Source organism: Aethalodelphis obliquidens, unplaced genomic scaffold, assembly GCF_003676395.1.
Source record: "Aethalodelphis obliquidens isolate GAN/ISIS:26980383/991018 unplaced genomic scaffold, ASM367639v1 scaffold22, whole genome shotgun sequence".
NCBI classification, from domain to species: domain Eukaryota; kingdom Metazoa; phylum Chordata; class Mammalia; order Artiodactyla; family Delphinidae; genus Aethalodelphis; species Aethalodelphis obliquidens.
Window position 1 is genome coordinate 9,268,403 of NW_020837966.1, and position 27,035 is coordinate 9,295,437.

General features: G+C 38.9%; 1 protein-coding gene and 1 pseudogene across 4 annotated transcripts in view; both read right to left on the reverse strand.

The window, feature by feature from the left end:
- FHIT (fragile histidine triad diadenosine triphosphatase) overlaps positions 1-27,035 on the reverse strand; it is a 1,436,343-nt gene that overhangs the window by 1,116,146 nt on the left and 293,162 nt on the right. The window lies entirely within an intron of this gene.
- Positions 3,726-3,956, reverse strand: LOC113628189 (uncharacterized; annotated as a pseudogene).

Sequence of the window (27,035 nt, forward strand, 5' to 3'; positions counted from 1 at the left end):
AAATGTGTTCCCTGCCTAACACGAACTTTTCCAACTCAGCCCCTGATCGTGCCAAGACAACACAGTGTAATAATGGTAATTTAATAATGCCGTCCGCTGGGCTCTGCCCAGATTAGAAAGCTCGGGGAAATAAATGAGGCTTGCAAGCCAAACAGAGGGAAACTTCTCCAGGCAGTGCCTGCAGCAGGGAGATAGCTGGTAATGAAATACCCCAGTCTCCATTCTTTAATACGAGAGGTAAACATTAAAAGGGAGTCAGGAAAGGTAAAGCTCTCAAAATGGAAATAAATAAATAAGCTCACCTGCCATGATGAGATGTCTGAAAATGACTTGGAAGGACTGCCCAGAGATTTTCCCGGGGGATGTGGTAAAGCATCGACAGACATCAAGGGAGGTAATTATGTGCTTGGGCACATTTGCTGGATAAACTGGTCTCCTTACCTTCAACTTCCCGTGTGGGCACCAGATACAGAAACCGTGTTTAAACTACACAGCGTTCTCTCTGGCTTTTACCATAAAAAGGAAATAAAAGTGTATCCTGGGGGATTCCCCTGGTGGCACAGTGGTTAAGAATCCGCCTGCCGATTCAGGGGACACAGGTTCGAGCCCTGGTCTGGGAAGATCCCACATGCCACAGAGCAAATGAGCCCATGCGCCACAACTACTGAAGCCCGCGTGCCTAGAGCCCATGCTCCACAACAAGAGAAGCCACCGCAATGAGAAGCCCATGCACCACAACGAAGAGTAGCCCCCGCTCGCCACAACTAGAGAAAGCCCGCGCGCAGCAACGAAGATCCAACGCAGCCAAAAATAAACAAACCAACAAATAAATTTATTTAAAAAAATGTGTCATGGGTTCTTGGCAAATCAGTCCAGTGTTAGATAGGGACCCATTATCTTTGACCTTCATGTTTTTGCCTCTTCTGACTCATAGAAAATCCTCAAAAACTCTTTAAGGGAAAGATATGTGATGTCTGAGAAATTCTCACTTTCAGAAAAAAGACACCATTTTTGCAGCATAAAAATCATAGTTGAATTAAGTGATTTCTTTATTCTTTATTTCAACTGGTCTGTTATCTGCTCAAATTTTTAAAATTTACCTAAAATAACAGAAGCTTTGTTTACTGACCGTGTTATTAACATGTGAGGATAATAGCCAATCCTCTCCTTTCTCTGTTTTTCCTCTCAATCACCAAGACAACTCTAATATTCCTCCATCTTAGCTTCTTTATAGAAAAATTCTCACAGGTAACTGCCATCCTCTATCACTTCTGAAACTGGTAATGAAATGTCAGAGGAGGAACAGTTAATTAAAATTGTGGAATCCACTTTGCATCCTCTCACAGTCAATAAAAGCACTACAATTAAGGATACATTTCAACACATGATGTAACTAATATGTCACATTTTTTAATAACAGTTGGCTATTAAAAATCAAAAGTCATGAATGTGGGGGCTTCCCTGGTGGCGCACTGGTTGAGAGTCCGCCTGCGATGCAGAGGACGCGGGTTCGTGACCCAGTCCGGGAAGATCCCACATGCCGCGGAGCGGCTGGACCCGTGAGCCATGGTCGCTGAGCCTGCGCTTCCGGAGCCTGTGCTCCGCAACTGGAGAGGCCACAACAGTGAGAGGCCCACGTACCGCAAAAAAAAAAAAAAAAAAAAAAAAATCATGAACGTGAAGAGAATATTCAGTAAACATCTTGCTACACTGGCCATAAAACTCCTTTCGTTCAACTAGTGCAATAGATTTGATATTGAGATCAATTAAAAAGGTGTTTTCTAGTAATAAACCAAGGAACATGTCTATAATCTGCAAGGAATTTATGGGAATAAAAACTGTACCTGGGGCTTCCCTGGTGGCCCAGTGGTCGACAGTCTGCCTGCCGATGCAGGGGATACGGGTTTGTGCTCCGGTCCGGGAAGATCCCGCATGCCGCGGAGCGGCTAGGCCCGTGAGCCATGGCCGCTGAGCCTGCGCGTCCGGACCCTGTGCTCCACAACGGGAGAGGCCGCGACAGTGAGAGGCCCGCGTACCGCAAAAAAAAAAAAAAAAAAAAAAAATTGTACCTGAATATCCCACACGGGCTTACCCGAGCTGTTATCTTCAACAAGATTTCCTCACACTCTCAGCTTACTCCATAAACATTTAAGAAAGAAACAGTACAGAACAGCAGCTGAGAGAGTTCAGGCTCTGGAGTGAAATGCTGTGTTTCAACCCTGCCTCTGCTACTCTCTAAACATGAGACTGTAATCACTTGGCTTTATTTCTTGGAGTCTCAGTTTCCTTATCTGCAAAATGGAGAGAACACTCTCTACTCTTAGGGCTGCTGTGAGGATTAAATGAGATAACATGCATGAAGCATTTTGAATAGTGACTAGGACCTTGTAAAGGCTGAATAAATATAAGCTGTTCCTCTTCTTGGACACTTTATTCATTTAATAACTATATTTCCCTAGGGGTCTGGTAATCTAAGAACATTCATATACCTGACATATATTCATTTGTTTTACACTATTGCACTACTCATTTTTCTACATAAGAATTAGGCAGATGATACTTCAGGGTCCCTTCGTTCCAAATGCTGCCACTCATATTTAGTACAGATATCTGTTAAGCAAAGGAGAATAAAGGAGTCAAATCACCTCAGAAGCTGCTGGTTTCCACCCTTGCTTGTCAACTAACTCCATATGAGTCAAACTACACTCTCCAGGGAGCACTTGTGAAAGTCCCTGATTCATAGAAGTATTTACTTTGGGGTTTGGGGTTTGTTTTCTCAGGTTTATGTCTGGGACAGCTTGCTAAAGCTAACAGTCCAGCAATTTTATTAAACTCTTTTCAATTTCAGCATTTTTTAAAGAGCATATAGAAATCACACTGGCAGTGGCTATTTAAACTTCCCAGTGGATGCTAAAAAAATAAAAGGACACTTAAATGACCGTTTTTGAGCAGAGCCAACAGCATGTGGCCTAATTATCCAACTACATGAAAAATTCTATGGATTTTTAACCAGAGTATAAGGGTTTGATATGCACAGTTCAGAACGCAAACGGCTACCTCACTGGGGGGATGTAGAACTTTTCAAGTCTAAATATAAGGTCCAGGTATATCGGGGTAAGTTTCTTCTCTGTTTTTCCTTCTGATAACTTCTAAGAAATGATAAATGAACAAGATGCTTAGAAACTGATGTAGCTAAGCCACTAATGAATACAAGTGAAGAAAATACCATTGTGCTAAGTGCTCTCCATTTATTTCTAATACAACTTTCTGAGGTAGGTATAATTATGCACATTTTACAGATGAGGAAACCAAACTCAGAAAGGGTGAGTGCCCTACCCCAGAGGGCAGGTATCAGAGCTGGTGTCCTGGTTATCCTCTATTTGCCCCTGCAGACCCTTTGTCTGCCCCGTGGTGGCCTCTCCTCTGCAGCCCTCTGCAGCTCTCATGCCTTCTGGCTTCTGTTGGGTTAAGACAGGAGGCAGACAGCTTTCCCTTATTGTCCCTACCTTAAAATCATTACCCCTTTATTTTGTTTTCTTCATCACTTATGTAAACATTAGCATACACTTAGTCATGAATTCATTCAACGATATTTACTGGGAGTCTACCACGTACCAGACACTCTATTTAGGTGCTGAAATACTGTAGTAAATAAGACTCACGTGGCCCTTGCCCTATTTATTTTCTCTTCCTTTCTTTTCCAACTTAAATATTAAATATAAGGGATTTCCTAAAATCAAATACCATGTCTTCTACAAATCTTTGGGCAGGCCTGGACACATTACGGATGCTCAAGAGTGGATGGATAAAAGAATGATTGATGGATAAGAGAAAATCATCTGAAGTATCTGCAGGACCAGGATAGAAGCTACCAAGCCTAATAAGACCTTTTCAATTAGCAGTAATCGTGCCTCGGATAAACCTTATTGGCTACGATACTACCACTGCGCAAAGCTTAAAACTAAGACTTTTTCAATAATTTGCTGAGCAAACCCATAACAGTGCTGCTCGTTACAATAAGAATTAAGAACAATGATGATATCTGGTGTTGATAAAGATGAGGTGAAATGAGCATTATTATAAACCACTGTACTGAGTATGAATCAGTGCTACCTTTCTATGTGGCAATTTGCTTAAACACCACAAACAAGTGACTCGGCTAACTGGCTTCCAGAAACAAATCCTAGAAGCACAATTAAGGATGAGTCCAAAGATACAGTTATAAGTATGTTATGAATAATTTGAAATTTTAAAAAATGGTAATGACCTAAGTGTTCAGCAACAGTGGATTGGATTAATCTATTCAGGCACATCATATAATGAAATACTACAAATGATTAAACATAATGCCATATCATATATTTCATGACATGAACATATTCGCATTAACTGAAAAAGGAGGATACAAAGTTTTACGTAGAATAACGCAATTTTTCTTTTAAAAAAATTTTGATATAAGAAAAAGGTCTAAAATTGCACTGTCCAATAGAAATATACGTAATTTTAAAGTATTTAGTAGTCATATTTTAAAAAGTAAAAGATGAAAAAAAAGTAAAAGATGAAATTCATTTAAAGATATATTTTAATTAATCCAACATACACAAAATAACAATAGCTTAAATTCTCTTTTTGAAATTTGGTGTGTAGTTTATACTTCTAGCACGTGGTGTCAATTCAGTCTTGCCATATTTTAAATATTTATGAGCCACATGTGGCTAGTGGCTACCAGATTGGACAGCTCGGGGAAGCCTTAAAAGCAGGTATGGAGAGTAGGAATTTGAATGATTTTTACTTTCTTCTTTCGTTTCTCCATCCTTTTACAATTACCATGTATAATTTTGCTGTTGACATATACTACTTCTGTGATACAAAAACAAAGTTGTTTTTAAATATTAAGAACAGAGGTTTTTTTTCTGTCTCTGGAATGCTTTTTGTCTCATCGTCTCTGCAGTTCACAGACTACCTGCTTCCTAGAATTAGAAAAATGCTCTCCTTTCTTCCCCTCTCTTTATAGAGACTTTGAATAGCTACCTAGCTTCAGCCCTCGGGCAAGTGACTTAAGGATCAAATAGTGTTGCTCTTCAGAGTCACAGCTAAATAAGCCCCTGCTTTCCAGTGATGTGACCCCGAATCTATCAAGACTCCAAGCACTGTTTTAGAAGCTCTCCTGGGCTTGTGGAAGGGCATGGAATGGGACCGGAAAGCGCTTAATTTGAGGTTAATTAAATAGTGATGACAAGCCTTAATCTCCAACTTGTCATCAGATTGTAAACACTGATCGCAGCTGCAGCCATCTGCAATAAACCTATTGAGAGAAATCTTGACCAGAATGAAATGAGTATGTTGATTACCCAGATGAAGCTGAGAGAGATGAGATCAGAGAAATCCAGGCTCTTGTTATACCAGGAGAAATGGAGACCCGAAAGGAGAGAAATCAGAGGAAAATGTGTCAAATCTGATGCCTTTACAGTCCTACCAAAAAAAACTAAAAGATTACTGGACCCCAGGAGCCTGGAGGATGAGAGAAATAAAGGTGAAGATGTAAATCCATTGGACTGAGGACCTGAAAGAAACTGAAATAGCTCTGTCACTATTAACACCTGATGGGTTTCTGTGGAAAATATGTCTGAGCCACGTGCATGTGCTGGGGCCTCTGGACCAATAGCTATACCAGCAGAAGTGAACTACAGCAGGAGTTTCCCAGGGAGGGAGGTGGGGAATAACAGTTACAGGTCAGGCACTTCACATATAATTTACCTGATAATTCTCTCAATTATTTTATAAGGTATTATTATTTTTTCCATTTTAAAGAAGAAAACGCTAAATCTCAAAGAAGTACCTACCTCACCGAAGGCCATGCAAAATATGGGTTGAACCCGGATTTGAATACAGACTAACTCCCCCACGTAAGCTCTAAACCTTGGGCAGCTCTGCCTCGAGCTTTGCAGCTTTGCGGTAGTGGTAAGGAAGTGATCAAGGTGAAAGAATACTGAAGTTCATGAGGAAGATGGAAAGAAAAGAGCAAAAATTCCCCAAAGAGGATCTAACTAGGAAGTTAGGTGACCTAATGGAAATCTGCAAGGTGGGTGAACATTCTGGTACCACTGTTCTCAGTGTACCTTAAAAGTGCCCTTTCTGGTCTCACTGACATGGAGAACACTTCCTCATTCTTCAAGACTCAGCACAGGTCAATCCGCACCTCGTCTGTGAAGCCTTTCCCAAACCTCCTGGTGAGACCAGCACTTTCTTTTTATATTAACAAGGTGGGAGGCATTAGGAAGGAGATAACTTCAGTATAATTGGCTGGACACCATGTCACATGTAAAGAAAGTTAGGAAGGAGAATCTGAACCTAAGGATGAGAAAAACTGAAGTAAAAGAACCATGATAGTTGTCAAATAGTTAATGGACTAAGATGTATGGTTTAAATCTATGTATTCTTCCCTGAAGCCCTTTTGGAATAAGATAAAACATTCCTTCCTTCACTCATTGCCTAGTTTATGACAGTGCTAGTGAAAATAGCAGTGAGCAAAACCAGACACAATTCTGTTGTCAGGATACATGCATCTAACAGGGATAACATGTTCATAATAAAAAGATCACAGAAATATATGGAAAACTGTGATACATACTCCAAATAATAGGTAAATAAGATGTGATGATTTTGTTCAAGACACAAAACTGGAATCGATAAAGAGATTTTGCAGGGAAATAAGCTTCAGTTCATTATTTGGAAGAACTTTGAAATAATCCACACATTCCAGAAATGACCCCATGAATGAGTACACTTCCCCCTCCTGACATTGGACAGGCCCAGGCTGAGGCCGGAGAACAAAAGGGTCCAGTGCCAGACAACTTCGCAGGTCTCTTTCAGCTCTTAGAAACTATGATTCTATCATTCTAAAGAAAATATTGTCTCAGATGGTAATTAGAACTTGATAGCTTGAATTTCCAGGAGACTCAGGAAATTTGTGCAGAGAAGAATCATTTTCTTTACATAGAGGGGAGTCAAGCAAAACTGAGTCTCCTAAACAGCACTGATATACCTCTGTTTTACGTACTGCCCTGGAAGCTTTGTGAGTACAGGGGCCCATGGGCTTGCTCATCACTGACTCATCACTGCATGGCACATAGCACATACTAAATATTTGTTAAATGAACAAATAAATACAGTACTAAAATGTACCAGCACAAACACACTCACTCATAAAAACTTTCTTCTACTGTTATAGACCTTAAAATTGAACTTCCTTGAATAATTAATGAACATGAACATCAGTCAATCACTTGCTTCCTGATTGATAGCTAGGGTCCCTTGTCCAAGCACTCACTTAGTTCAATTAAAAATTAATAATTTTCCATGGAATAAATACACACTACACATAGTACATCAGGGGTTCCACTTTTAATAAGCAATTAAGTAATGCAGAGGGGCTAAGAATCTTTTAACTAAGAGAGAACTCCATGAACTTGCCCTTCAAGTTATCATTCACTTACTACCCATTTCTCTTCTAAATTTTTTAATTAGCCAGGAAAAAAGTAGTTCTGAAAACAGAATAAATAATGCCAATATGTTGTCATATTTTGGTTAACATTTGCAGGCGACACAATGTGTTTTTGTTAAACAGTGTGTTTTGTTTGTTTTTATTCCTTCTTTGACATGAAGAATACATTAGGGAAGATCAATACAAAACTGAGGCACTATATGTAAAATGTTAAGGGTCATTCATTGAAAAATTATGAACCATGCTATAGAACTCAGCCAGGTCAGAGCTAAATTAAATTATTGATCCATTCATTTTCCCCCTTTCTATGTGACTATCCCCTGATTTTTTATAACATACAATATTGCCTATATAGCAAATGAATCATCTTATTCTAGGCCCAGCATGTCTGCTGACTGACAATTTTCTAAAATTAATCGTCATATTGTTAGCATTCAGATTTATAAATTGAGCTCCCCTCACATAAACATCTGAATACCCAACATAAAATTTATAAGCTTTTGTAGCATGAACTCAAAGGGAAAGAGGGTAATTTTCACTTTTTTCAATACAAAGAATACAAAGAAAAAAATGAAATGTTGTTTTTCTTAACACCATTTCACTACTTTATGGTTCTTGGTACATTTCATTGATGAGGCCAAAACGTATTCACTTGACTTTTTAAAAATGACTTAACTGTACTACTAAGCAAAATGATGCAATCAACACTTTGTGAATTGAAGTCTTTTAAATTTTCAGACTTAAATCTTCCTCAACATGTGTAACATCAAATTCTACAAGCAGTTTTACCAATTGTTTTGGGGATTTCTTTGAATACAAAAAAACTCTCATCCCCAATCAGCCTCCAAAGTGACAGAATGTATCTTGAATTAGGATCTTTTCTCACCTTATGAAAAGGGAAAATGGGTAAACAATTTGTAGGAAATGTAAATTCCACAGATCCACATTAATTTATGAAAAAGAAAGCTGACATAAGAGTTCTTGGTAGAAAAGATCTTTGATTTGGGGCTGTATTTAGCCAGTAACTTTTGCCTCCTGGGAAAATATTTTCTCTTTAACAAAGTAGTGTCAGATATAGAGGCCTCTTCATGTCCTCTGATGGAGATAAGATCATTCTGACTGGTGCTCCAAATAAGGCAGAAATTACCCCTAATGTATAGTTTGAACATTGTATCAAAATACAGTAAAACGCCCTTTCAGAGTCTGATGAGAAAAACATGTGAGCTCACAAAATGTCTGCCTCCCTCAGGTGGAGAAATGGTTCACCGCTTTTCTTCACGCTGATTGTCACTGCAAGAAGTTCCCGGCATCAGGGGCATGTCCCACTGTCCCACACAAATGCCAATCCCTGTTGCTGGGACAAGGGGATTCTAGCCTCACAGCAGGCCTGAGGGACTCTATTTCTCTACAGGTCTGCTCCAAAGCTGAGCGCCCTTTGCACTAGAAATCAATGTCAACCAACAAAAACTTCAGGAGAAAGTTAAATACCAGCAGCAAAACGTCTCTTGTGTACCAGTCTCTCCCCACTGTGTTTCTGCCTGGTGACAAGAAACAGTGAGGAAAACGGAGCCAGCAAGGGCTGAAGAGAGAAAAATTGAAGAAGTGCAGAACTTGAGAGCTGGAAAGGGGCAAAGTTTCAAATAAGAAAAGACTCAAGCAACTTACTGTGCAGAAATATAGAATGCCATCTGAGGAAGGGCAGCAGGCTCCCTCCCCAGAGACCCAACTGAAGGTCATCTATACCTTAGGAAGTTCCTTCACTAGGTTTTGGCATCCTGGGCCTTGGAGTTCTCAGCACACAAGACAGAATCCCTCTCTCAGGAGGTGGACTTCATTAAACAAAGCTCACGAGTCCAGCAACATGAACCCAAAATATCGAAGTATAAGTCTACAATTTGTAATACAACTGCCGCACAGACATGAGAATGACCAGAACGTTCCCTTCCTGAAGATGTCCTCCATGCAAAGCCAAATCCTAATCAGACAGCAATTTGATGTGAAAGCAATCTGAACAAGAGGAGCTCATTTGATGAATTGAATGTTAAATGGCATCAAGGAGAATGGAGTCAACCAATGGGAGAAAATACACAACGTGCGCTGGCTGCAGCTCCCTGTATCCACTGCCATAACAGGAATGGCCTTGCCAACAAAACAAAGCTCCTAGTTCCTCACAGGAGACACATCTCCTCCAGAGAGGACTACATGCACATGCCTTCTGCATTTCCATTGCAACGTACCCACAATTTGAATGGCAAAATCCTTCTTTTGTCCTAAAAAACCTGCATCATTTTCTCACTGTGAAGTAAAATATATTCCTTGTAACAAATGAACATATGAAAAAGAGTAGAATAAAAATTATTCTATTTCTTCCACCTAAGAAATTACAGGTGGATAATCTTTCAGTCTCTTTCTTAGGCTGACCATATAAAACTTCCATTTTGCAGATAAAAAAACAGCCATTTAACATCAATTTCACATGATCCAACCTAATATATGGGTTTGTACATACATTATATCAAAGTAGGATCACATATTACATTGTTTTGCTGCTTTTCTTTTAATTAACCAGGGCCCATAAATAGCTTTCCATGTCATAAAGTAATATCATGACAGATACTCTTGTACATGCTTCTTTGCCAAAGCCTCTGATTATTTCCTTAGGGAACATTGCTAGACATAGAATTGTTGGGTCAGAGAGTGTGCACACACCCATTCATTTATATATTACTTACAGCGGCTTTCACCCAATAACAGTAGAGTTGAATAGTTGGAATATGGACCCAACAAGCCTACAATATTTAGTCTCTGATTCTTTACAAAAAAGTTTGCCAACTGCTGACCTGGAGTCTTCAGTTAGGTAGAGACAGAACACCCACATGGAACATCCACAGGACACAGACTCCCCATTTGTAAAATTCACCATGATTACAAGCAGATCTCATCCATTTCAAATGTTTTCTACTCTTTAGCATTTTTTAATCAGTCCAAAGGTTCTATACAAGTCCACTTATCATTAGAATAGTGTTAAAGAATACTATTAGAGAAATTTAACTCCATTATTTTTAACCATAGAAATTACTGTAACCTAAGATATAAATGGGAACCAAATCAAACAAGATGTTATAAAAATTCCTTTCTTGTATAATAATCTATAGTAAACATAGATAAACATGTTCTTAAACATTTAATATAAAAATTGATTATTAAATAAAAAGACTAAAAGATATTTCATTTCTTTGGCCTTTGATCTCCAACAGCTAAAAATTTGAGGCTGGATTCCCTTTACTCATGAGCAAGACTCAGAAACTTGGCTACGGAAAGAACACATTTAACTTTTCACTGAAAAAGAATCACACAGACCACGTCTGAATATTTACAAATTCCTCGTTAATTAGATTTTAATCTACATGACTATACCATATGCTAGAAAGCCATCCAAATACAAACTCTATGAGCCGGTTTTACTGCCATTACTTTAAAGAGCCATTTAAAAGATTTTCTATGGGATAAAGATTGGGTGATTTATCATGGTTTTATGCTCCTTTAATCTGCTCCACCTTCCCATTGTAAAATAAATATTGGTTTTAAAATAAATGGTTCTGCCCAGGTTTTGATGAGAAAAATTGCCCTGTAAATCACAAGCTCACCTGTGCCAATTCCAAGTCCAATGTTAACTAGCCCATTCTGATGAAAAATAAGTCAATTTTATAGAACAAAATCTAAGGAAGACAATTACATAAGTATATTATCAATGCTGCAATGTAACTAATTTGAGATATGAGCTTCCCCACTCCCTGTTTTTTCAATTCTCAAAAAAAAAAACTAGTTGATGCCAAACTGGTCTTTCAATTGGACTTTTAAAAATGTATTATTTACCACAGTTTTTATTATATTCTGTCCAACTCCAATATACAAGTTATGCAATTGAAAATAAATACAAGCAAATCTGAAGGGTTATATGATAACATCTTTATCAACCACTTTTTTCATACTCAGAAGGCCACATCAATTTAAGAGTTGCCTCCTTGGACTATTTCACAGACCTCTGAGAAATTGACAATATACGTATCTTCCTATAGTAAGCATAGTGTCTAAACACTTTGGAAGATATGAATGGTTTCAAGCAGTGCTTCACTAATTATCTGTGATGAAATACTAGTTGACTGTATTATTCCTTTCCAATATGTTGTGGGCTGATGAGACATACACTTGGATATTGTGGCAATGCCAAATTGCTATAAAAGTTTCTAAACTTGCACTGTCCAACAGAAATAAAATGTCAGCCACATGTTTAATTTTAAACTTTCTAGTAGCCATGTTAAAAACTGTAAAAAGAAACAGGTGATATTAATTTTAATAATATGTTAATGTAGCCCAATATATCCACAATCTTATCATATCATATAATATAATCAATATAAAAATATTGTTGATGACAAATACTATATGTTACCACTTCTACATGGAATCTAAAAAATATTGGGTTGGCCAGAAAGTTCATTCAGATTTTTCCATACACTCTTGTGGAAAGACCTAAATGAACTTTTTGGCCAACCCAGTAAAACAACCAAATGAATAAAACAAAACAGAAACAGACTCACAGATATAGAGAACAAACTACCAGTTACCAGAGCAGGGAGGGGCATAAAAGGGGTAGGGTATTAAGAGGCAAAAACTACTATGTATAAAATAAATAAGCTATAATGATATATTGCACAGCACAGGGAATATAGCCAATATTTTATAATAATTTTAAGTGAAGTAAACTCTATAAAAATATTGAATTACTATGTTGTACACTTGAAACTAATATTGTAAATCATCTATACTTCAATAAAAAATATTATTGAAATATTTTACATTCTTTTTTAATACTGTCCTCGAAATCCAGAGTGTATTGTACACTTACAGTATGTCAATTCAGACTGGCCACATTTCAAGTACTCAATAGCCACATGTGGCTACTGTGCTGGACAAGGCAGTCCTAAATCCTTACTCTCAGTGTCTGACCTCCCTCTTCACATTTTGAGTAGTACTGTCTAAACCACTGCTCCCTTCAGAATAGCATCTCTAAGTTTCTCTTCTGTGATTTTCTGCCTGATGTTTTATAATTGAGGTCTCCATTTCAGATAAGGCCAACACTTAAAGAAATTAGCACACTCATGATTGTGGCTTACTTTATCCTCCCTTTCAGGAAGGGAATCACCATTAACAAGGGATGGATGCAGAAGCCTCCTCTGCTCTCCTTTCTCTAGAAGCAACCACTACTCTGAATGAAGCTGGTTTATTTCCTTCCCATCCTTGTTTTAATACTTTCTTTACAGATTACATTCTTAAGCATCTACATAAAGCTATTAAGAAGGGGAAATATGTTTGTGCTCTACTTAGACATGTGAATTTAATGTATTTGGCTTGTATAAATCCTTACCATATTCCAAAGGCAACTGCTGAAACCGATTTCCACACCTTTCCAACCATCCACTCTATGATCTATGTCTTTGGACCCTGTAACCCCTTCTAGCTTGGGTAACTCCTACCCACTATTTAAGTCCCAGATTAAATGTCACTTCTTCAGGAAACCTTTGCTAATCTGCCCTTTGCCCAAATAAGATTAAGTTCCCTGTTAAATGCTCTAAACTTTCCTATACTGCACTTACCTCAACTGTAAATATCTGTTTTTGTAATGATTTGTTTAATGTCCATCCCCCTCATGAAAATATAAAGTAGCACCAGCACAATTCCCAGTACATAGCAGATGTCCATAAATACGTTTCATATGAGTGAATGATTTTTCTCTTCCATTCATTTATTCAAACTCAGTTAGAAATCATGTTTCTCAGTCTCCTGTTGTGACATGAGCTTAGAATGTGTGTATCATAAATGTATTGGGCACCCCTATTTATTAAAATGTATGTTTAAATATATTACCATGAAGTTACTCATAGTACATTCTTTTGACCTTTTATTCTCTATTATACATATATTAGGTCCCTCTTTTCATTTCTAATACTATTTGTGTTCTCTCTGTCACTCTTACTCTCTTTCCTTCCTTCTGCCTTTGTCTCTGTAGCTGATCAAGTTTGCCAGATGTGTTTAGTTAGTCTTTCAAGGAATCATCCTTTGCTTTGTCGATCTTCTCTGCTATTCCTTTGTATTCTATTTCATTTCTTTTTGCAGTACTTCGTATTATCTTCTCCCTTTGCTTTATTTTGGTTTACTCTGCTATCTTATTTATAATTTTTTGGTTGAATGCTTAACTCACTAATTATCAGTCCTCCTTCATTTCAAATATATGCATTTTAATCTATAAATTTTCCTTTATGTACCTCTTTAATTGTAACCCACAAGATTTAAAATAGAGTATCAACTAATTTCTATCATCACTTTTCTTTGACAAGATTTAGAAGTATGATCTTGTTTCCAAATGTATAAAGTTTTTGGTCTCCTAATATTTTTTCTTCCGAGATAAGAGGAAATATAATTTTTAGCAATCAGTGGTAAGGCTTTCAATGTGTGTATATTCTCTGGTAGTGGAATTCAGGAGTTCAGAGTTCTATGTATGTCTATTCAATCAAGCTAATCAGTTATGTTATTTAAATCTTCTTTATCCTTTCTAATTTGTTTAGTTTATTTGATTTTTCAGTGTTTCAGAGAAAATGTTTAAAACTCCCAATTATGGGGACTTCCCTGGTGGCACAGTGGTTAAGACTCTGAGCTCCCAATGCAGGTCAGGTTTGAACCCTGGTCAGGGAACTAGGTCCCGCATGCATGCTGCAACTAAAAGTTTGCATGCCACAACTAAGGAGCCCACCTGCCGCAACTAAGGAGCCAGCCTGCCACAACTAAGGAACCCATGTGCTGCAACTAAGGAGCCCTCAAGCCGCAACTAAGGAGCCCACCTGACACAATTAAGGAGCCCACATGCTGAAACTAAGGAGCCGGCAAGCCGCAACTAAGGAGCCCGCGAGCCACAACTAAGGAGCCCACGAGCCGCAACTAAGGAGCCCGTGAGCCACAACTAAGGAGCCCACCTGGTGCAACTGAGACCCGGCAAAGCCAAATAAATTAAATAAATAAATAAATAAATATTTTTAAAAACCCTCCCAATCATGATTACCTATGTTCTCAATATCTCATGGTGATATGGTCAATTTTTACTTTATATATTTTTGAAATGATGTGACTAGGTAATAATGCAGGTTCAGGATTAATATATCTTTCTGGTGAATTGTTCTTTTATCATTAAATAATGACTTTCTTTATCTATAATAACATTTTTTAAAGTACATTTTGTCTGATATTAATACAGTGTCACCAGCCTTCTTTTGAAAGGTATTTGCATGGTATATTATATCAATTTCCATCTATCTTCTTTCAATCTTCCCATGCCATTATTCTTAATAGGGGTATTCCTTATAAACAGTGTGTAAAGAGAGTGTAACTGTTTCTTCTTCCCCATGCAACTTAAAAATCTGTGTCTATTGACACATAGAATGAATCTTCTTTATGTTTGTTGTGATTCCTGGTGTATTTGGCTTTATTTCAACCATGAGATTGATTTACACTTTCCCAAAAGTCAAGGATTATCCAAATGTACCAAGTCTACACACCACAGAAGGCATGACTTTATCTAGCTTAGGCTCATAATTTAGCTATTCTCAATAAGTCACTTAGACACATTAGCAAACCATACTCTCTTAAAGCTATAAGGTAATTAATTAATCCTTACACAAGTAACACACAAAAATTTCCAAATTCAGGCGGCCAGTCCACTACTCTATGTCTTTACCTGTAACATGAATATAAAAGAATCCATTTGTCATCTACCTCTGATGTTGCTGTACGTCACTCTCCCCCATTTTTTTTTTACTTCCATATGATGCAGCTTTCATCTTTTCTCCTCCTTTCCTACATCTCTTCTTCCCAACCCCATCTCTTAGCATCTCTTCCTTAGATAATTACATTAGTATCCTTGGTCTCCCTGCCTTCGTCTTACTATCTTCCACTCCAATTCACATTCCAGTTAAATGAGGACCTTGCATTATAAATTAAGAAGTTTGAATGTTACCCTGCACATCAATCTCTCTTGAACCGAAACCTGAAGACACAGTCTTATAGTTCCAAACACTTTATTTTTTAATTTGTGATTTTATCCAATTAACATTCTAAAGAGTCTAAATGACAATCTGATAATTGAGCTGTGCCTTCCAATAGCAGTGCCTGAGTTTGTCTTTTTTTTACCCCATCGACTATCCTGTTCACAGTGTCACTGGCACCAAATGATCACCTAAAGTGATAGTTTTTAACTTTCATTGTGTCAATAAGCACATCTGGCTGTTAGGTTGGCATGTCCTAATGCTAAAATTGTCCCACGTCTGCCATTGTGCTCTTTAGTGGAGATGATTCGCAATTGAAAGATACTGTCATCGAATAAGGCTTTAATTTATTAAGTTATTTAATTAATGGAGACTTTGACATGACATCATAAAAACCCATAGTGTGGCAGAGTAATGGTCTCTTTTAATTGTTATGGGCTAATGAGAAAAGAACAAAGGCAGAATTAATATGTAAATGATGTGTTTATATCAAACGAAAGCCCAATGATATTATGCGACACTGCGCAAAAGGTTTCCCAATCTTTCAAATAGAGAAAAGTGGTGAGAGAACTGAGTCGTCCTTGCCTCAGAATAGTAACAGCGTGACAAATAAAAAAAGCCTTTGTCACAATAGTCACTATACTTTATTCAATATTCATTTATCAAAAATGTGTCAAATACTTAATCAATAGATAATGAGTGCTAAATACTGTTCTAGGCCCTGAAGATACAGAAGCAAAAAAGACAGGCAAAATCCCTACCCTCATAAAGTTATATTCAGATAATAAACAAATTAACACCAATTTATAATATTATGTCAGGTAGTGATAAATCCTGTGGAAAAAAATTAAGCAGGGTAAGGAGTTAGAGAATGATGGGGGAGAAGGACAACTATTGTGGGCAGAGTGGTCAAGGAAGGATTCTCTGAGGAGATGACATTTGAGCAGAAGCCTGAGTGTAACGAAGAAGAAGCAAGGCATAGAAATATCTAGGCAAAAGGACTTCCAGACAGAAGCAACAGCAAACACAAAGATGTTGAGGTGAGAATAAGCTTGACATACACGAAGAACAGCAAGAAAACCAGTGTGACCAGAACTCAGGGACAAAAAAAGAGAGTCATAGTAGACATGGTGAGAAAGACAAGCATGAGCCCAATCTTGAAGGGCCTTGAGGCTATGGCAGAGAGACTGGATTTATTCTGAGGACGATAGGGAGCTACTACAGGGTTCCATATAGTTCATGTAGAGTACTGGAAGCTGGACCAAGACAGCGGGTGCAGAAACAGAGTCAGTGCAGATTTGCTGGGGGAGATGAGGTCATTTACTCTCATTGTTTCTATTTCACCAATGAAAAATGAAGTGAAGGAATCAGCTGAGGGGAGAATTGGGGATGGGAGTTGGAGGTCTGAGGTACAGGTGAAGGTATAAAACTGTTGCCTCAGAGAGTCAGAAGTATTAAGCAAATGATGAAGGATTGCTAAATAGAGAAGAGGATACACTTGAAATTTGTGGACATAAATTCAAAGTAATGCCATTCAGCATAGTTTTGTGTTCTCCATTCAACTGAACTCAGGTCCAAAGTGGACATAGAGCCAGAGTCATGCCAGTAAACAGGACACAGAGAGACAAGCAAAGGAGAGACTGACCATAGCACCTAAGCTGGGTAAGGAGGGAAGTGAGGGCATGAGAGGAGAAATGAATACAGGCATGCCTCATTTTATTGCACTTTGCTTTATTGTGCTTAGAAGATATTGTGCTTTTTATAAATTGAAGGTTTGTGGCAATCCTGCAACGAGCAAGTCTGTTGGTGCCATTTTTCCAACAGCATTTGCTCACTTCATGTCTCTGTGTCACGTTTTGGTAATTCTCATAACATCTTCAACTTTTTCACTATTATCACTGTGATCAGTGATCTTTGATGTTACTATTGTAATTGTTTTGGGGCACCACAAACTGCACCCATATAAGACAGTGTACTTAATCAAAAAATGTGTGTGTTCCGATTGCTCCACTGACCAGCAGTTCCCCCGTCCCTCTCCCTCTCCTCGGGCATCCCTATTCCCTGAGACACAACCATGTTGAAATTAGGCCAACTAATAACCCTACAATGACCTCCAAGTGTTTAACTGAAAGGAAGAGTCGCACATCTCTCACTTTAAAGCAAAAGCCCGAAATTATTAAGCTTATCGAGGAAGGCATGTCGAAAGCTGAGAGAGGCCAAAAGCTAGGCCTCTTGCACCAAACGGTTAGCCAAGTTGCGAATGCAAAGGAAAAGTTCTTGAAGGAAATTAAATGTGCTACTTCATGAACACATAAATGCTAAAAAAGCAAAGTACCCCTACTGCTGATATGGAGAAAGTTTTAGCGGTCTGGATAGAAGATCAAACCAGCCAAAACATTCCCTTAAGTCAAAGCCTAATCCAGATCAAGCCCCTAACTCTCAATTCTATGAAGGTTGAGAGAGGTGAGGAAGCTGCAGAAGAAAAGTCTGAGGCTAGCAGAAGTTCATGAGGTTTAAGGAAAGAAGCCTTCTCCATAATGTAAAAGTACAAGGTAAAGCAGCAAGTGCTGATATAGAAGCTGCAGCAAGTTATACAGAAGATCTAGCTAAGATAATTCATGAAGATGGCTACACTAAACACCAGATTTTCAATGCAGATGAAATAGCCTTATATTGAAAGAAGATGCCACCTAAGACTTTCATAGCTAGAGAGGAAAAGTCAGTGCCTGACTTCAAAGCTTCAAAAGATAGGCTGAGGACTTCCCTGGTGGTCCAGTGGTAAAGAATCCACCTTACAACGCAGGGGATGGGGGTTCAATCTCTGGTCAGGGAACTAAGATCCCACATGCTGTGGGGCAACTAAGCCCACATGCCGCAACTACTGAGCTCCCATGCATCAGCTAGAGCCTGTGTGCTCCAAACTACAGAGCCCACGTGCTCTGGGGCCCGTGCACCACAACTACAGAGCCCATGTGCCCTGGAGCCTGTGCGCCACAACTAGAGAGAGAAAACCCACACGCCACCACTAGAGAGAAGCCTGCATGCCACAACTAGAGAGAGAAAAACCTGCACACCACAACTAGAGAGAAGCCCGCACACCACAATGAAGAGCCCACATGCCTCAACAAAGATCACACATGCCACAACTAAGACCTGACACAGCCAAAAATAAATAAATAATAAATAAATCTTAAAAAAAAAAAAAAGACAGGCTGACTCTCTTGCTAGGGGCTAATGCAGTCACTGACTTTAAATTGAAGCCAATGCTCATTCACCATTCCAAAAATCCTAGGGCCCTTAAGAATTATGCCGAATCTACTCTGCCTGTGCTCTATAAATGGAACAACAAAGCCTGGATGACAGCACACCTGTTTACAACATGGTTTACTGAATATTTGAAGCCCGCTGTTGAGACCTACTGCCCAAAAAAGAGATTCCTTGCAAAATATTACTGCTCATTGACAATACGCCTGGTCACCCAAGAGCTCTGATGGAGATGTACAATGAGATTAATGTTATTTTCAGCCTGCTAACACAACATCCATTCTGCAGCCCATGGATCAAGGAGTCATTTTGACTTTCAACTCATTTTTTTTTGCGGTACGTGGGCCTCTCACTGTTGTGGTCTCTCGCGTTGTGGAGCACAGGCTCCGGACGCGCAGGCTCAGTGGCCACGGCTCACGGGCCCAGCCACTCCGCGGCATGTGGGATCTTCCCAGACCGGGGCATGAACCCGTGTCCCCTGCATCGGCAGGCGGACTCTCAACCACTGCGCCACCAGGGAAGCCCTCAACTCATTATTTAATATGTTTTTGTTAAGACTACGGTTGCCACAGATAGTGATTCTTCTGACAGATCTAGGCAAAGTAAATTGGAAACCTTTTGGAAAGGATTCACCATTCTAGATGCCAGTAAGAAGATTTGTGATTCATGGGAAGAGGTCAAAATATCAACATTAACAGGAGTTTGAAAGAAATTGATTCCAACCCTCACGGATGACTTCAAGAGGTTCAAGACTTCAGTGGAGCAAGTAACTGCAGATGTGGTAGAAATAGCAAGAGAACTAGAATTAGAAGTGGAGCTTGAAGATGTGACTGAATCGTTGCAACCTCGTGATAAAACTTTAACAAATGAGGAGTTGCTTCTTTATGTACGAGCAAAGAAAATGGTTTCCGGAAATAGAAAAGATCTCCTGGTAAAGATGCTGTAAAGACTGTTGAAATGACAAGAAAGGATTTAGAATATTACAAAACTTTGTTGATAAAGCAGTGGCAGGGTTTGAGAGGATTGAGCCCAACTTGGAAATAAAATGCTATCAAACAGCACTGCATAGTACAGAGAAACTGTTCATGAAAGGAAGAGGGAATTGATGTGGCAAAATTCATTGTTGACTTATTTTAAGAAATCGCCACGGCCACCCCAACCTCCAGCAACCACCACCCTGATCAGTCAGCAGCCATCAACATGGAGGCAAGACCCTCCATCAGCTAAAAGACTACAACTCACTGAAGGCTCACATGATGGTTAGCATTTCTTAGCAATAAAGTATTTTTAATTAAGATATGTACATTGTTTTAGAAGGTTAGCACAGTGTTTCCTAACAAAAGCACTATGGCATTTGGGGTGAAATAATTCTTCATTGCCTAGACTGTCTCATGCACTGAATGACATTTAGCATCCTTAGCTCCTGCCCTCTAAAGGCCAGTAGGACTGCTCACATTTACAAATGCTCCCAAGGAGAGAAGTACCTCCTAGATTGAGAGCCACTGGCCATTGACCATGAGGTAGAGAAAGTGACATTTGCAAGTGAGAATTTCAAGGAACTGAGAGGCCAGATATGAGTAATCTATGTGGACATTCTTACCTAGAATGATGGCAGGAGAGTGATGGGCACAAAGACAGTGAGCTAGGGAATAAAATCATCAATAAATACAGAGGAATAGTAGGCAGTAGGATAGGCTGATCCCACATGCTTTAAAAGTACTTCTGTGGATGAAGAAAAAAGAAGCTGTCTAGAAGTGACAATGAGGATGAAAAGAAGACACCAACTCCACGCCAGACACTGAAAAAAACCCACACACCACCTGAGGGTGACAGAGAAGCAATATCCTTAGTGGGCAGCCAAGAGTATCAGAGCAGCACTGTCCAGCAGAACTTCCTGTGATGATGGAAATGTTGTATAGTGACACTGTCCAGTAAGATAGCCAATAGCCACATGTGCCTATCAAAGCCCTTGGTATGAGGCCATTGTGACTAAGGAACTGAAGTCTTCACTTTGTTTAATTTAAATTAATTTGAAAATAAATAGCCACATGTGGCTAGTGACTACCGTATTCTACGGTGGAGAAGAGTAAAAGGTGAAGGGAGCATTTAGAAATAAATTTGAATTTGAAGACACAGGAAATTCTTCTTAATGTTCAAGTCTTGAGAAAAGGGGCAAAGGTAGGTGTGACTCTAGGTAAGTTGGTGTTTCTGGAGAAGGAAGATGAGAGAAGTAACACTCAACAGCATCAGCATTTTCAATAAACAGGATTCCAAAAATTCATCTTAAGTCATTTCTGCCTCCTCCTGAAATCAACTTCTGTACCATATTGCTATGGAAGGCACTTGAGAAAATCTCCTTCAAAGTCTAAAATGTCACCACCATGTAAGAATTGTTCCTTCTCATGAGAAGCCCCTGTTATTAACAGACTGTGGCTATTGCCTATTTTTCTGGGATCTAAGTGTCCCTTCCCCAAAGACTGGCTTTCTATGTCTAACAAATGGAAAAAAAAAGTTACTTCTGAAAATTCCCCATTAAAAGATGCTGTTGTTTAGAAATCATGTTTCTTTCTTTTCTATAAAAGAATACAAGAACATATAAGAACATGTTCTTTGTTATCCAAAATGAGGTAGAAGTATTCTGATTGGCCGCAGCCATAGGCCTATGATTTGTGCCTTCACAAAATAATAAAAAAGGGTCATGCACCACCACGGCCACCCTAACACACACACACACACACAAACACACTTCCAGAATGGCCCCATGGCCATACCCTTAGAGGCTTGGCTGCAAACTTACCAACAACAACTCTGTCAATATGTTTTTTTTTTTTTTTTTTCCCAGTACGTGGGCCTCTCACTGTTGTGGCCTCTCCCATTGCGGAGCACAGGCTCCGGACGCACAGGCTCAGCAGCTATGGCTCACGGGCCCAGCCGCTCCACGGCATGTGGGATTCTCCGGACCAGGGCAAGAACCCGTGTCCCCTGCATCGGCAGGCAAACACTCAACCACTGCGCCACCAGGGAAGCCCTGTCAATATGTCTTCATCAACCAAATGAGCAACGCCAACGTGGGACCCAGGACCACTCTCTCGGTGGAAGAATCCCAGGTTCAGGCAGGGGACAGGCAGAGTGCAGGTAATATCTAGATATTGCTTGACAGTGCATTTGATTGGGAATAAAGGAACAGTAAAACACTTCTGATTAGTTTCTGTCTGTTAGTGTTCTCAATTTCCACTTAATTGCAATCAAAATATCAAAATATTCTCTGCCCCCAGAGAAGGGACACAGTCCCTATTTTAATAAACCCTAAAATGAATAATTAAGAAATAACCTCTGCAGGGCTAATCAGCATGGCACTATAGCTGGTCAGATTCCTTAGTGGACAAACGTTAATTTCTCTTGGTCCTAAGGCAGTCTTTCCCTTAAGTGTCCTTACCAGATGCCAGTACATGTCCACTCTGTATCTTATAGGCTGAGGGCCTTATACATTAACCATGCTTCTGAACTCTAAGGATGGGCTAGAGTCAGGCAAAAGGATCAAAAAACAAAGAGCAATAGATGTCCACAATGTTGGCGAGATGTATTCTATCAGATGCTTATTAGCCTTGGATCACTTCGGGTCCAGGATACGGATTTAAGCTTCCACTGTAATGAATTCCATAGTTTCCAGTAGTTGATCCATTAAACTAAGAAGTTATTCTTGCTTTCCCCTTTGGTTTCCCCTGATGGGACTTTAATCAACATATAAGCCAAAAAGCATCCTGGTGCTAGGCACTCCAGTTAACTATTCTATTCTCTGGTCACTGCCAAAGACAGTCATCTTGCAACTTAATTTTACTGGGATCAATAAGATTCAAAGGAGAGTAGGTGAATGGAATGCTTAAAGTCCATCTCAGCTACTGAGAAGAAACCCTGCAAGTCACAATGAAGAGCAGCAAAAAGAAACTGAATTATTAATTCCCATTGCCTCTCTGTCCACAAGCTCCCTCTGGTGGAGGAACTACTAGGTAATGAAATAGTTATAATAACAATAACCAAAATTTGGAAAAAAAAAGGAAAGAAAGGAAGACAAGAAAAGGCAATCCACAGCAAGACAATCAATCCCTGTAAAACTGAGAGTCAAACGTAGTGATTAGCAAACATGAGCTACAGCTAGAAAACCACTTACAGATGAAGCAGTGTGATGAATGATTTACCAAAAGGTCAACACTGCTCTTTTATCTTCACCACCCATCAGCTTCCATTGCCCTCAATTTGTCTGGCACATAACAAAAAGCAGGCCATAAAATATTCACCATAAAAATTAACCATATTTTGCAACATCAAAAATAGAAGCATATAGTTGGATGTAGTCTAAGCATATGGGCCAGCTTCTCAGTTAGAATTCCTCATATACATTGTAAAAAGCGTTGACATTTAAAACCCTGTTATAAGAGGTAACGTACTCAGCAAGTACCAGAACCCTCTGCCCTATGCTCAGCTTTGCTGATCCACTGTTAGTACTCAAACCAGGGAACGCACCATTAATCCTCTCCCAAAGACCACAGCCATAACGGCAGGAGAGGGGCTAGTGTCAGCATTTCCCCTACTACTCCCTTGGAAGCCAGACTTCTCTGTAGCTTCTGCTTCTAGCTGGCGTGGATGCCAGGCTTTCGATCTCAACATGCCTACTATACATTCTGACAAATGAGCTGGGAGATGAACTACCTTTACACTCTCATTTGACAATCTTTATACAAAAAGGAACACAATACCAGATGAAAATACATTTTCGAGCTGGAGGGATTCTAAATATTAACATAACTGCAAACTGCCAGATCCCCTTAACCAGAGCTGCAAATGTCATTTTAACTGAACTGATTAAATTGATTCCATCAAAAAACAGACCACTTCCCTCCTCCCTATCCTGTCTCTGAATTTACCAGCTGCTTCTCTGATTTAGTAAAATCAATAGGATATTTTGCATCTGGTAGATATAATCTAGGTTACCTGATTTATTGAAGAATTCTTCTCCCCAGACTCTGTTTAAAGAGATTACCTAAAGATCTGGTTATTTACTTATATCATTGTTATTTGAAGATTTGAAAAAAGGTGGGGGGATCAATATCATTGTTACTTGAGGATCTGAAAAAAAAAATCAAAATGAAAGAAAAATGGTCAAAACAGTTCTGAAAAAGAATAGCTATGAGGATGTTCATCACCACATTATTTATTTTATAAAAGTAAAAGTTGAAAATCCTACATTTCAAACAAAAGAAGACTGCTCAAATTAACTATGGTATAGTCATCAAGTGGAATATTATGTAGACATTGAAAGTTATGTAGCAGAATATTTAATAAAATGAAAAAATATTCATGGTATTATTAAAGGGAAAAAACACATTGAAAAAACAGTAAGGTATAGTATTATCAGATTTATTGACAATGGCCTTATTTGGATAAGATTGAAAGTTTGGCAATTGATTAGCTAACTCATTTTCTGTTCACAGTCCCCTTACTCCAGCACCCCCTTAAAGCTAGGGGTGATTCTATAAAATGAGATATAAACAGAAGTCTGCTTGCTGGCGCTTTTTTTGTCCTGATTAAAAGGGGGGCAGATGGGGCTCCTTCTTCTGTTGTCTATACCAGACTGAATCAGCTGATTGATCCATAACCACAGACTGTCCTCTCAGTCAACAGTGGGGGAAAGACAAATCCTTGTAATCAACTATTAGATACCACCAAAAACAGTTGCAACTTGATCTGTTTACTCATTTTTTAACCATTTGGGTTTTTTGGGTTTTTTTTTTTTTGCAGTACGCAGGCCTGTCACTGTTGTGGCCTCTCCCGTTGCGGAGCACAGGCTCCGGACACGCAGGCTCAGCGGCCATGGCTCACGGGCCTAGCCGCTCTGCAGCATGTGGGATCTTCCCGGACTGGGGCACGAACCCGTGTCCCCTGCAACGGCAGGCGGACTCTCAACCACTGCGGCACCAGGGAAGCCCCTAACCATTTGTTTTATTGTCCATGTAGATATAATCAAAGAATAGTCCCTAGGAATCTATGGAGTTTTAATGAAATGAAGTTAAGGCTTTGGGTCGTGTGAAGAATAATAAGTACGATTCCAAGAGCAGGGCAGCCACATTTCCTCTCAATTGCAAAATACAAGCTAGTCATCTTGAAAGCTGGAAAATTCACTCTCAATATACCTTGATAATAGGAATAAATATAGGCATGTATCTCAGCCATTTATGGCCCAAATAAACAAGGGATAAAATAATATCAGTAAGTGACAGAAATATCAATACTGCCTAGATTTACATATATCTCTTACTAGAGCAGCTACCATTTTACACTGTGGCAATCTGTTTGCATGTCCATCTTCCCACTAGACTATAACCTCCCTTTAAGCAAGAACCAGTTTCTTTCATCTTTGCTAAGGATGCCCAAGTCTTCCTCCTTCCAAGCTCTCAGAACCAAACTTAGTCTCCAATGATAGATGCCTATAAAACATGGCAGCAATTTTGACTCTTTCTTCATTCTAAGTCAACCTACTTTAAAAAAAAGTCAACAACTTTTTAACATTTCCAAAATATACTGAAGGAAGGGGAAAATCACACATTAAATTCTTGTCAAGTAACATTTACCTCCTCAAGCCCTGACTAATCAGAAATGACTGGACTTGGCAGCTTCTTTCACCACTTGGTCTATAAGCTAAATTCAGCTCCTATTGTGCCAACTGGAAAATGACAACATCCCTTGCCACCTCACACAACATCACATCCCACCAGTCACTCTAGAGTCTGGCAATCTGGTGTGACCATTCCACATCAGATCAAGTAGAAATTATGAACCAAATTTAAAGGGTCCTAGTAGCCCCATTCCAGAAGAGCAATGGTGAAGTTAGAAGAGATTAGAAGGGTGCCAGATTTATTACTATTGATTCCGTGCTGGCAATTTCATGAAAGGATATCCATCACAGAAATAAAGAGAGCATCTGGCTCGTTTCCAACTCTTTTGTCTTCAAGTTCTTTAAAACAAAATCAACCAAGAGGATAAGAAACTAGGAATTGGCAGATGGGGCCCAAGTTTCTCTACACAATAAGAAGCCTTCATCACTACATCCTAATTATGCATACCTGCTCCTGCAGAGTCCAATACATTTATTTATTGAGCCTTACCACTGCCATCCTGGTAACCCAGAGAAGAAACCAATCTATAATGACTCAAGCCACATTTCACAAGACTCCAAAGGACACATGATGTCATTTGCTAAAATGACTCAATCCAGATAGAAAGCATTCTGACCTATACATAATTGATTGACCTTTGCTATGCTTTCCTGGTTATTTATATACTATCATATGCATGAATGTATATCGGTGGTATTTACATTTGGCAGCTACTTTGGAGAACGCATTATTCAATTGGGATTTGAAGCTTTTTAGGACCATTTCCTGACCAAATATTCATAAATGAAGGACAAGAAAAGATGTTACCTTAAAAATAACATTTAATAGGCTCTGGAAAGTCTAAGGAAGCTTTGTTACTCTAATTGTTTTAAAATACAGTGGATAAGATCTATGTAAAGCTGAATTCAAAACCCTAAGACCAAGGATATTAAAGGGCATTTTATCTATTTTCCAGTTAAGGCTCAATAATGATAGTAAAATATGCTTTACCGAAGGAGTGGAGTATTTTGGATACTTGTGAGAAAAGCATCCTGTGGAGAAGGTAATTAGAGACTATAATAAACAACCAGAGAAAAGAGCACAACTATATGATGCTCTTTGACTTTTTAATTATGAATTTTGTTTTCCAAAAGGGGTAAGCTACAAATTAAATATTAATCAGATGATCAAGATGGTTTCAAGATAATCATAGAAACAGAGGAAGATGGATACACTAGATTAGGGAAAGAAAACGTGTAGCAGGTATGTCCTTATTTCCACTTTGCATACTCAGGGCAGACATCAATAACTGATCACTGAATTCTTAACCAAGAGCTCTGACATAGACTAAACACTTTTCCAGTACTACTCAAGGGAAACACTACCAAAAAGATGGTCTTGGAACGTGAAGTGAAATATATTTGCCATTGCCTAACTAAATCATACAGTTCATTTCAGATCCCAATACATATTAAATATCAAGAACAGTAATGCCATTATGAAATACTCATAATTCAGTAC